The sequence below is a fragment of the Thalassophryne amazonica genome, chromosome 1 (genome assembly GCF_902500255.1).
Source record: "Thalassophryne amazonica chromosome 1, fThaAma1.1, whole genome shotgun sequence".
Classification (NCBI taxonomy): Eukaryota; Metazoa; Chordata; class Actinopteri; order Batrachoidiformes; family Batrachoididae; genus Thalassophryne; species Thalassophryne amazonica.
In genome coordinates this window covers 130,708,822-130,721,235 of record NC_047103.1, presented here as the reverse complement: position 1 = coordinate 130,721,235, position 12,414 = coordinate 130,708,822, and the positions used below count along the sequence as shown (strand labels likewise).

Below are 12,414 nucleotides of genomic sequence, written 5' to 3'. Positions count from 1 at the left end.
TTTAGAAATAATTTAAATGTTAGGAAAATGGTAGAAAGAATTTAATTGTTACATTTATAAACAATGCAGATTATTAATTGTAAGTTTTACCGCTACAGTGCAGTCAACAGTTAAATATGTCAGAAATGACTGACTTTTTTGTGTGTTTTACAAAACTTTTTTTTCTCAGGAAATAGTATTTAAATTCAACTTAAAATGTCAGGACATACAATGTTTACTTCACGTTACTGTTAAAAATGCACTTCCAATAAAGTACAATGTACGAGGTCTGTCCATAAAGTATCGTACCTTTTTATTTTTTTCAAAAACTATATGGATTTCATTCATATGTTTTTACGTCAGACATGCTTGAACCCTCGTGCGCATGCGTGAGTTTTTCCACGCCTGTCGGTGACGTCATTCGCCTGTGAGCACGCCTTGTGGAAGGAGTGGTCCCGCCCCCTCGTCGGATTTTCATTGTCTGGAAATGGCGTAATGAAAAGGCCTTTTTTTCCATCAGAATTTTTCAGAACCTGTTAGAGAGTGTTAGAGGACAAGTTGGGACATGTCCAGCTCTCCACAAGTTCTTTTATACTCACTCGACTGGTAAGCACTGAAAGCCGAGATAGACATGTCCCAACTTGTCCTCTAACACTCCGAAACGGAGGTGTTCCTTTGTCTCGCTTCATCAGCGAATCGGTCGTGACGCGCGAAGCCTCCGCGCGGCTTTCCATGACAAAATCTCTTGTTAAAAGTGAAATCTGCCGGAAAATGGCTGATGTCCAGGTCTTGTGATAACCAGAGAAAGAGCACACGATGGTCTCGTATCCATAGAGCCATCAGCTTAGAAATGATCCAGTGGTTTGTGTCGCATCGTCGCATCGTCGCAGCTCGCAGCGCGGCGCACCGACCGTCCTTAAAGGGGTCCTTAAAGCTGTAGTTAAAGTCCTTATTCTCTGTGAAGCCCGTAAAATTTTCACTGAAAGCCAGATAAATTTTTCGAATGGTTTCTAGGTGCCAGTCTCTAGCAGCTTCTGAAAAAATTCTGATGGAAAAAAAAATCCTTTTCATTCCGCCATTTCCAGACAATGAAAATCCGATGAGGGGGCGGGACCACTCCTTCCACAAGGCGTGCTCACAGGTGAATGACGTCACCGACAGGCGTGGAAAAACTCACGCATGCGCACGAGGGTTCAAGCATGTCTGACGTAAAAACATATGAATGAAATCCATATAGTTTTTAAAAAAAATAAAAAGCACCGTTAATTTATGGACAGACCACGTAAGTACTGGCAAAAAATGGTTGTTGAGGGCTGTTGTCGGCAGCTGCTGAAAGTAACTAATAAAGTTAGTTACTTTTAAATTGAGTAATCACACACACTCACACACTCAACTTCAACCGCTTAGTCCAATCAAGGGTCGTGGGGGGCTGGAGCCTATCCCAGCAGTCATAGGGCGCTAAATTGATTGAAGTAATCAGTAATTGGATTACTTTTTCAAAATAAGGCAACACTGTACATGTATGAAAGTGGTGTCTATGATTTCACTCTTGCTGTGTTCACACAGAGAGCCATGTAGAATTATTGTTCCACTGTGTGGCGCTCCACAGAAAAACAACATCCCTAAGTCAGCCTCATAGATGGTGGATCTGGTTTCACTGACAGTGGTGCTATCAGTCGTGTTTAGCTTAGCCATCAGTTTAGCTCAGCTTAGCCAGGAACTCAAAGGGTTGGAAGCTGGGTCACATTGTAAACTTCTTACGGTTCTTTTTTCTTCAGTCCCAATCAAGGTCCAAAACAGCTTCTCATGTTAAATTTGTTCAAAGTTAAGGTGAGATTACAGGCCTGGATTCCAACTGGCGTAGCTCATGCAAGAGATTCGCTCAGTCAGACTCCCAAACAAAGGAACAGAACACTTTTTATAAAAGGCAATGTAGGCATGGTAAAACGCAAACTCCATTCTCATATCTCCTAACGTATAGACGTCTGGTAGTCATAGGGCAGAGTCCAACACCCCTTACCTAAAGCCTGCGCTGCACAGCACATACTTAAACCTGACCTTTGTTGTGTGCTGGAATCTTCACCAGTTGCAACCAGTTCACATGGATGTTTAAATAGATAACAAAAACTCATAAAGAGTTTGAGTCTGGCCTGCTTGAGGTTTCTTCCTCAAATCTCAGGGGGAGTTTTTCCTTACCACTGTCACCTGTGTGCTTGATGTAGGGGTTTGTAAGGTTAGACTTTACTTGTGTGAAGCGCCTTGGGGCAGCTTCGTTGTGATTTGGCGCTATATAAATGATAGAAATTAAATTGAAAGTACACACAAAAACCACACTGATTTCACACAGTAAAAACTGATGTTTTTCTCCATTTGTTTTTGAGGCAGGACCTGAGATGATGTCATCAAAATTCATATTCCTGACAGCTTGAGGTTTCTGAGTGCTTATCAGAAGCAGCTGAAACCATGCTAATTTCCCTATGTTAATGATTTAATTTCTCTGAGTATATAGCACCAAAAATAAAACAAAATACATCAGTATTTTCATAATTCTTTATTTATTTAGAATAGATATGACATTTTATTTACTAGTGACACACACTTTAACAAACAGCTACTAACTTCTGAATTAATCTTGAATTATATTGCGTTTTAAAACACTCACATACTATTACAGTACTGTATATGCCTAAATCATTACATTTATAAAGGCATACATAAACGTAGGTCCAAATAGATTATCATTAACTTTCATGTTCTCATTGATCTTATAAATTCTTTTGAAACTGGTTAAAACAGAAAAATTATGTCACTGACAAATGCAATGCATCATTTATTAAGTATAAAAAAATCAATTTATTAAACTCCCCTTCGATGGGCTTATTTACCCTAGAGCCAGTCATTTATGTATGAACAATGCTTGACAAATGCTGACCAAATTATTAAATAATAGCTTACAAATGCTTACCAAATGTGTGTATTGTGTTGTTATTATGAAGTGGTATACTCATATCTCCTGCAAAATGAAGCACTGCAGTCAGAATGCCACAAACGAATCTCAGAAGCAAGCATTTGCAAACACTTTGTTCATAATATTACATTTTTGGATATGTCATGGTTGCTTTAAACTTAAAGCTCATTTGTCTTTCAGGAACGTTTATGTATATTTCCACACCAGATGTGACAGGTTTCAGGAATTGTGTGATATGTAAAGAATTTGTGTGTAACCAGTTTTCTTAAAAGAAAAACTACTTTATGATCAAATAATGCACAAAAAATTAACCCTCAAGCGACCAACCTATTTTCGTAACTAATATGACTGAGTGAGGTTATGTACGACCCCATTGACTTTATATTGGAATACGTCTATGTAAATGAATGTGTTAGGGTTCTTCATATTTATTCCAGTCCCTAATATCCATCATCCTTTTCACCCTCATTCTGGGCATCAAGAATCAGTCTCAATGCTTGTGCAGCTGTAAATCTTGCTATTCTATGTCTGTTGGCCATGCTTCCCTGCAAAACAGTCATACAATATAATAATTACAGTTGGCAAATAACAATTTTGGCAAAAGTTGGCAAAGAACAACCTTCTAAAGCTATAATGTCAAAAATCTCATAGATCTTTCCTGGGTCATAAGTTTGGCTTATACTTGCCACATCCACCGATCCTTGCAAAATTCTGTGAACACATGCAGGAAAAAATAGACAAATTCATGGTAGGAAACTTTTTTCTGATTAAAACTAGAAAAATGGTGGACAAAAATATTTGCCCAGGGTCATAAATGGCCCCACTCGGTTGCTTGAGGGTTAACCAGTTTTCATTATTTCAGTTTCTCCAGTAAAACATTTTCATTCCTTGAACTGGTCCAAAGCCTTGGTTACCAATCAGTGACATATTGTCTGGTTTAAATCTGGCAAAATAATAAATTATCTAGTTTTAAAAAGCCCTGAACCAACAACAGACTGATTTATAATGTGGATTTGATTTAGCTCTTAAACAGCTCTATATCAACTAGTTTAAACTCAGTTTAAATGGGTTTGTGTTGTGTTTTCTAAATAATAATTTTACAACTTCCATAGAAGGAGCTTGTTATGCCTTTTGTTCCCAGGTATAACTAAAACATACAATGTGTAGGATTTAGTGTCATCTAGTGGTGTCTTTGCAGATTGCATTATGCCACAGTATTGTTCCTAGTTACATTTTCTCTTCTTTTGCAATGGGGATTCACACTCCTTTGACTTGTCTTGTAATAATAAATATGTCCCTTTTGGGCTACTGTATCAACATGGTGGTGCAACATGGAAGCCTCCATGAGGGGTTCCGCGCCCATGTAGATATGAAGGGCTCGCTCTATGCTCATGAAAACATTTCTATTCAATGTTGCAGGTAATTTAGACACTAATGAACAGATGGTTATGAATGCTATTTTCCACTTGTGCTAAAAATGTCTCTTAATCCTACACACAGTTGCTTTAAATAACTAAAGCACAACTCAAATAAAAATTTGCATTATTTCTCAGAAACTGAATATTGAAAGAAAATCACATGTAAACGTCATTCCGGAAGCCACAGACAGATTTGTGTCCTCGCATGAATAAAATCCTCCTAAAATCTGTAACATAAAATGATTGGGAGGATTTGACAGTGCAGGGTCAATATCCACTGATCAGCCTCAGGACCTTTAGTGGGGTTTTTACAGTGGCTAGCAAAAGTACTCAACCCCTTGGTATTTCACACATTTTAATTTGTTTATGACATTTCAAATACAAAAAGTAAACCAGGTGTCTCAATATAAAAATTTCTAAAATTGTCTTCCTTAAACTCAAACTGAAAGTAAATCTCTGCAACCTGATATAAATTAATTAAAAATATAAAAGCCAAGATGATGGGCCGCATAAATAATCAACCCCTTTGGTATAATACCTGTAAATAATCAGTTTTACTGCCAGTTTTCTTCAGACAACTCAGGGGATGGAAACATGAACATTTCTAAGTCACTGAATATGTCTTGAACTTTATTTACATCAGTTATGAAGAAATACAAACAGTATGGCACTCTATGATAAATCTGTGTGGAGTAGACAATTCTGAAAAAACTAAGCGACTATGCAAGAAGGAGAAGAGTGAGGAAAGCCACCAAGACACCTAGATAACCCAGAAGAAGTTTTATTTAGGCTTCTGTGGCTGTGATTGGAGAAATTGTGCACAGTACAAGTTTTGGATTTTATATCCCCAGTTATACAGCTTCATGATGAAGTGAAGCAGAGGAGAATTTTCTTAAAAAGAAGACCTAAAAGGTCACCTACAATTTACCAGAAGGTCCATCTGAGATGCAAGCCTAGATTTGATGTTTTTGTGAAAGACGATCCTCATCTATACCACTTCATCATGAAGCTATACAACCCCTGGCAAAAATTATGGAATCACCGGCCTCGGAGGATGTTCATTCAGTTGTTTAATTTTGTAGAAAAAAAGTAGATCACAGACATGACACAAAACTAAAGTCATTTCAAATGGCAACTTCCTGGCTTTAAGAAACACTATAAGAAATCAGGAAAAATAATTGTGGCAGTCAGTAACGGTTACTTTTTTAGACCAAGCAGAGGGAAAAAAATATGGACTCACTCAATTCTGAGAAAACAATTATGGAATCACCCTGTAAATTTTCATCTCCAAAACTAACACCTGCATCAAATCAGATCTGCTTGTTAGTCTGCATCTAAAAAGGAGTGATCACACCTTGGAGAGCTGTTGCACCAAGTGGACTGACATGAATCATGACTCCAACACGAGAGATGTCAATTGAAACAAAGGAGAGGATTATCAAACTCTTAAAAGAGGGTAAATCATCACGCAGTGTTGCAAAAGATGTTGGTTGTTCACAGTCAGCTGTGTCTAAACTCTGGACCAAATACAAACAACATGGGAAGGTTGTTAAAGGCAAACATACTGGTAGACCAAGGAAGACATCAAAGCGTCAAGACAGAAAACTTAAAGCAATATGTCTCACAAATCGAAAATGCACAACAAAACAAATGAGGAACGAATGGGAGGAAACTGGAGTCAACGTTTGTGACCGAACTGTAAAAAACCGCCTAAAGGAAATGGGATTTACATACAGAAAAGCTAAACGAAAGCCATCATTAACACCTAAACAGAAAAAAACAAGGTTACAATGGGCTAAGAAAAAGCAATCGTGGACTGTGGATGATTGGATGAAAGTCATATTCAGTGATGAATCTCGAATCTGCATTGGGCAAGGTGATGATGCTGGAACTTTTGTTTGGTGCCGTTCCAATGAGATTTATAAAGATGACTGCCTGAAGAGAACATGTAAATTTCCACAGTCATTGATGATATGGGGCTGCATGTCAGGTAAAGGCACTGGGGAGATGGCTGTCATTACATCATCAATAAATGCACAAGTTTACGTTGATATTGTTGTGTGTTGGGTGGGGTTTGGCTGGACAAGGTTGGGTTGTTTTGTGTGTATTTTCCTTCCCAGGTGATTTGGGGCTGTTCTCTGAGGAAAATGTGCTGCAGAAGAGTCTCTCTCCTCTGTTACGATGATTGGCTGCACCTGTTGCATTCTCGTGCGGCTCTCTATCAGGACAATCCACGACACCTGTGATGTTCACGTGCAGATCTGAGGACTTCCAGCTGGTACCAATGTAGTAATGAAGAACTACATTTAAACCAGCAGTGAGTTGGATAAGATTGCCGGCGAATACGACCTTGTGACGACCGTGTGGGGATGCTGAGGGCCGTTTCAGAGTCTGACATCGCGCCTGTGAAGGAGGACGAGGGTGAGAGGCAAACGTTGTCAGCACACGACAGAGGTGAATATTCTGAAAGGTTTATCCGTGAATGTAAATTGCCGTTTTTACGCAGCTATAAGTAATTATTGGTGGAAATTGTTTGGCGTGCTCCTCACGGCAGTGGCGTGGCATGTGAGCAGCAGCCTCTTTGAACTAAGTTTGAAACCAGACCTAAACGTGTAGCTGATAAGTTTGCCTCTAAACAATATTTCATAGTAATAAGTGTTGAATAATCTCATCTCTGTTCCTCCTTCGCAGAGTACAGTCTGGGAAAGTCACCTGGGGGGGGTGTTGGCGGAACTCCTGAGTCCTGAACGTTCGGACTCCGACTGTTGAGACACTGAGAGAGCACGCCGCCTTTTCACCTCACCAGAACTTAATTATTTAGTATTTCATGTATAGCACAAAGGGAGAAAAATAAATGTTTTCTTTTTGGAACTGCTTCTGATTATTTCATGCTGGGTTCAGTCAGATACTGGACCGCTCCTCAATTCGCGTCTTATCCATAACAGATATTTTGGACACTTTTCTTATCCCATCAATTGAAAGGATGTTTGGGGATGATGAAATCATTTTTCAAGATGATAATGCATCTTGCCATAGAGCAAAAACTGTGAAAACATTCCTTGCAAAAAGACACATAGTGTCAATGTCATGGCCTGCAAATAGTCTGGATCTTAATCCAATTGAAAATCTTTGGTGGAAGTTGAAGAAAATGGTCCATGACAAGGCTCCAACCTGCAAAGCTGATCTGGCAACAGCAATCAGAGAAAGTTGGAGCCAGATTGATGAAGAGTACTGTTTGTCACTCATTAAGTCCATGCCTCAGAGACTGCAAGCTGTTATAAAAGCCAGAGGTGGTGCAACAAAATACTAGTGATGTGTTGGAGCCTTCTTTTGTTTTTCATGATTCCATAATTTTTTCCTCAGAATTGAGTGATTCCATATTGTTTTCCCTCTGCTTGGTCTAAAAAAGTAACCGTTACTGACTGCCACAATTTTTTTTCCTGATTTCTTATAGTGTTTCTTAAAGCCAGAAAGTTGCCATTTGAAATGACTTTAGTTTTGTGTCATGTCTGTGATCTACTTTTTTTCTACAAAATTAAACAACTGAATGAACATCCTCCGAGGCCGGTGATTCCATATTTTTTGCCAGGGGTTGTATAACTGGAGATACAAAACGCAGAATTTGCACTGTGCACAATTTCTCCAGTCACAGCCACAGAAGCCTAAAATTTTTCTGGGTTGTCTGGGTGTTCTGGTGGCTTTCCTCACTGTTCTCCTTCTTGCACAGTCACTCAGTTTTTGACAACTGTCTACTCCACACAGATTTATCATAGAGTGCCATACTGTTTATATTTGTTCATAACTGATGTAAATAAAGTTCAAGACATATTCAGTGACTTGGAAATATTCATGTATCCATCCCCTGACTTGTCTGAAGAAAACTGGCAATAAAACTGATTATTTACAGTTATTATACCAAAGGGGCTGATTACTTATGCAACCCATCATCTTAGCTTTTATATTTTTTAATTAATTTATATCAAGTTGTAGAGATTTACTTTCAGTTTGAATCTAAGGAAGATAATTTTAGAAATTTTTACACTATTGAGAAGCCTGATTTACTTTTTGTATTTGAAACACAATAAACAAATTGTAATGTGTGCAATACCAACGGGCTGAATACTTTTGCAAGCCACTGTATGTGAGGAATGTCTGTGTGGCCATGAACCGAAAAGAAACATGGATTTTCATAGTATATAAATGCATCCTCATAGAATTATTCACTTCTCAATCTGGAAGTCAGATGTTAAGGTGAAATATAATTTCCTCACTGATGTGTTTTTTCTTCTTCTTCTAAAGGTCAACCTGTAAATACCAACAAAACACAGAACTGCAAATAGAATGGTGGAAACGAAAGGAATTTGTTCTCTAGCTGACTGTAATGATGAATAAAAGTAACAGTTTGTGTTGCTATTTAAACTATTTAAACGGTATTCTAGAATTTGGTTACAGTGTAATTTGAATTTGGTATGTATATAAATGAGATGAAAATCTGTTTAAAGTGTCTATTTTCAGTGAATTTGTCGCTGATCGACTGTCGAGACATCATTGGATGTTCACTTACCTCCACCTTGTGTTCACTCACTGTAACTACACAATTTCCAAATTCCAGGGAACCAAAGCTGTTCTTCTGAAGCTTGACGGGTACACAAAAGGGAACTTTCTCATGGAGCTTTTTTAAACGGAAAAAAAAAAATATCAGGTAGTGTATAATAATGCTACCATTAATGTTACCAATTATAAATTATTATTTTTCTTTTCTCGCCCCCCTTCCTTTTTTTATCCTCTGTTCGGAGTCACCATCACTGGAGAACATTTGGATTTGGCACAAGTTTCATGCCAGATGCAACTTTAAGAGCCTCATTTATGGAACTGAATGGTAAATGTGTCTGGAAGATGCAGCTCCTAAAGCTGAATGATCATGTAAAAAGGGGATGAATGAGGGAAGGCATCAAGACAGCCAAGCAACCCTTGACTGAGGTTCCACCTGTGCATCTGGAGTTGAATCAGGAAGGATATCTGCACAAAAACTGTGCCAAATCAAATATTCCTTCCGTATGGATGGAGACGGATGACCTTCTGTGGCTACAACTAACGGGAGCAGCTGCAATAAACATGGGTGTCAGCACAACTTCAAAAGTATATACTTTACCTGGTTTAAAGGAGCCATGCAGAACTATTAGTTGTAGTACTTTTATTATTGTTATTGTGTTAAATATAAGCAAAATCTTTTGATACGAGGTCTGTGAGAAAAGTAACGGACCTTTTTTTTTTTTCAAAAACTATATGGATTTGAATCACGTGTGATTACATCAGACATGCTTGAACCCTAGTGGGCATGCAAGAGTTTTTTCACGCCTGTCGGTTACGTCATTCGCCTGTGGGCAGTCTTTGAGTGAGGAGTCGCCCACCCTCTCGTCGATTTTTTCATTGTTTAGGAATGGCTCAGAGACTGCTGCTTTGTTTGATAAAAAATTTTTTCAAAACCTGTAAGGCACAACTGAGTGGACACCATTTGATAAATTTAGCTGGTTTTCGGTGAAAATTTTAACGGCTGATGAGAGATTTTGGAGTTTTACTGTCGCCGTAAGGACGGCCCACGGTGCCTGACGGCGATCTGAGCTCCGAGGTGGTGGCGTCTCGCTGTTTCAAGCTGAAAACGTCCGAATTTCAGGCTCTGTGGACCCAAGACGTCGTGAGATAACAGAGAACTTTCAGAAGAATTCAGGATCAGTAGTTTATCCAGACATTCCACTGTTAAAGGAGATTTTGTAATGAAAGAACGTGCGGGTAGATTCGCATGTTGGGCCGGACCCGACCGCAGGGGGTCGCCACAGGAAAAACACCTCCGTTGGAAACCTTAACGGACAAGTTGGAACATGCCTAAGCTGTTAAACAATTTCTCAGTTACTCACTTGTTGAAAGCCATCAAAAGCCGCCTGAATTTTACAAATGGTTTTCAACACAGAGGTGTTTTTCATGTCGCGGCGCAGACGGATTTGTCACGTCGTCACGGATCCGACTCGGCAAATTCGTCCGCACGTTCTTTCATTACAAAATCTCCTTTAACAGTGGAATGTCCAGGTAAACTCCTCATGCCGGCCTCTTCTGAAACTTCTCTGTTCTCTGACGACGTCCTGGGTGAACAGAGCTTTAAATTAGGATGTTTTCAGCTCGAAACAGCCAGACGGACGCCACCTCTGACCGCGCCGTGCCGATCCGCTTTGTGGGCTGTGCTTAAAGCGAAAGAAACTCCACAATCTCTCATCAGCCGTTAAACTTTACACTGAAAACCAGCTGAATTTCTCGAATAGTGTCCACACGGATATCCCTCACCGGTCCTGAAAAAATTTGATAAAGCAACGCACGCCGTCTCCCTGCAGCATCTCAGACAAAGAGATTCCGACGGGAGGGGGAGTCCACACCTCACTCAAAGCCTGCCCACAGGCGAATGACGTCACCGACAGGCATGACAAAACTTACGCATGCGCACGAGAGTTCAAGCTTGTCTGACGTAAAAACATATGAATCAAATCCATTTATTTTTTGAAAAAATAAAAAGGACCGCTTTTTTTTATCACAGACCTCGTATATCACTCACTCATCTTCAACTGCTTATCCGGGATCGGGTCACGGGGGCAACAGCTCTAGCAGGGGACCCCAGACTTGAGACTTCCCTTTCCCGAGCCACATTAAGCACCTCTGACTGGGGCATCCTGAGCCCTTCCCAGGCCAGCGTGGAGAAATAATCTCTCCACCTAGTCCAGAGTATTCCACGGGGTCTCCTCCCAGATGGACGTGCCTGGAACACCTCCATGAGAGGCGCCCAAGAGGCATCCTGACCAGATGCCCGAACCACCTCAGCTGACTTCTTTCAACATGAAGGAGCAGTGACTCTACTGAGCTCCCCACAGATGACTGAGCTATATATCTTTTGATATATATATATATTTTTTTATTTTTTTATTCATTTGTCTTTACTTTTATTTTTACTTAAAAAAAATATGTGAGGGTCAAATGAATTTAGGTAACATGTCCTCAGCTGGTTAAATTGCATTTGTGTGTGTTTTAACATTATTTCTTTAATGTAATGTTTAAGCTGTGTTGTTTTGATGTGAATTCGGTCATGTAAAGCACTTCAAAGTGTATTTACATGGAAATTACTATTCAAATAGTAATTTATTTATTTACTTTTTTAATATCAATAATTTACCTTTACTGCATGTTTTCAAAATATTGATTTTATTGTAATTTTAACCCTTGTGGCTTTGATGTAAATTTGGTCATGTGAAGCACTTTAAAAATGTATTTACCTAGAAACTACTATTCAAATAGTAATTTATTTATTTACTTTTTAAATATCAATAATTTACCTTACTGCATGTTTTCATGATATTCATTTTATTGTAATTTTAACCTGTGTGGCTTTGATGTACATTTGGTCATGTGAAGCACTTTAATGTATTTACCTGGAAACTACTATTCAAATAGTAATTTATTTATTTACTTTTTTAATATCAATAATTTACCTTTACTGCATGTTTTTATGATATTGATTTTACTGTAATTTTAACCTGTGTGGCTTTGATGTACATTTGGTCATGTGAAGCACTTTAATGTATTTACCTGGAAACTACTATTCAAATAGTAATTTATTTATTTACTTTTTTAATATGAATATTTTACCCTTACTGTATGTTTTCATGTTATTGATTTTTATTGTAATGTTTTAACCCGTGTTGTTTTGATGCAAATTCGGTCATGGAAAGCACTTTAAAGTGTATTTACGTGGAAACTACTATTCAAACAGTAATTTATTTATTAATTACTAAAACCATTTTGCCTTTACTGTGTGTTTTCATTTTATTGATTTTTATTGTAATTTTTTATAACCTGTGTTGTTTTATGTGAATTTCGTCATGTAAAGCACTTTAAAATGTACATTTATTGATTTACCCAGAAACTGCGACACAAACCGTTATTTATTCACAGACCAGTTCTTGAGAACATACTCCCGCACAGTAGGTGGCGGTAATTCATCATAACGTT

General features: G+C 38.5%; 1 long non-coding RNA gene across 1 annotated transcript; it reads left to right on the top strand.

The window, feature by feature from the left end:
* Positions 1–5,968, top strand: LOC117514263. The gene is made up of 3 exons (XR_004561846.1): positions 1–118; positions 427–428; positions 5,956–5,968. It is a non-coding gene; the product is annotated as an uncharacterized LOC117514263 (long non-coding RNA).
* The last annotated feature ends 6,446 nt before the right edge of the window (positions 5,969–12,414 follow it).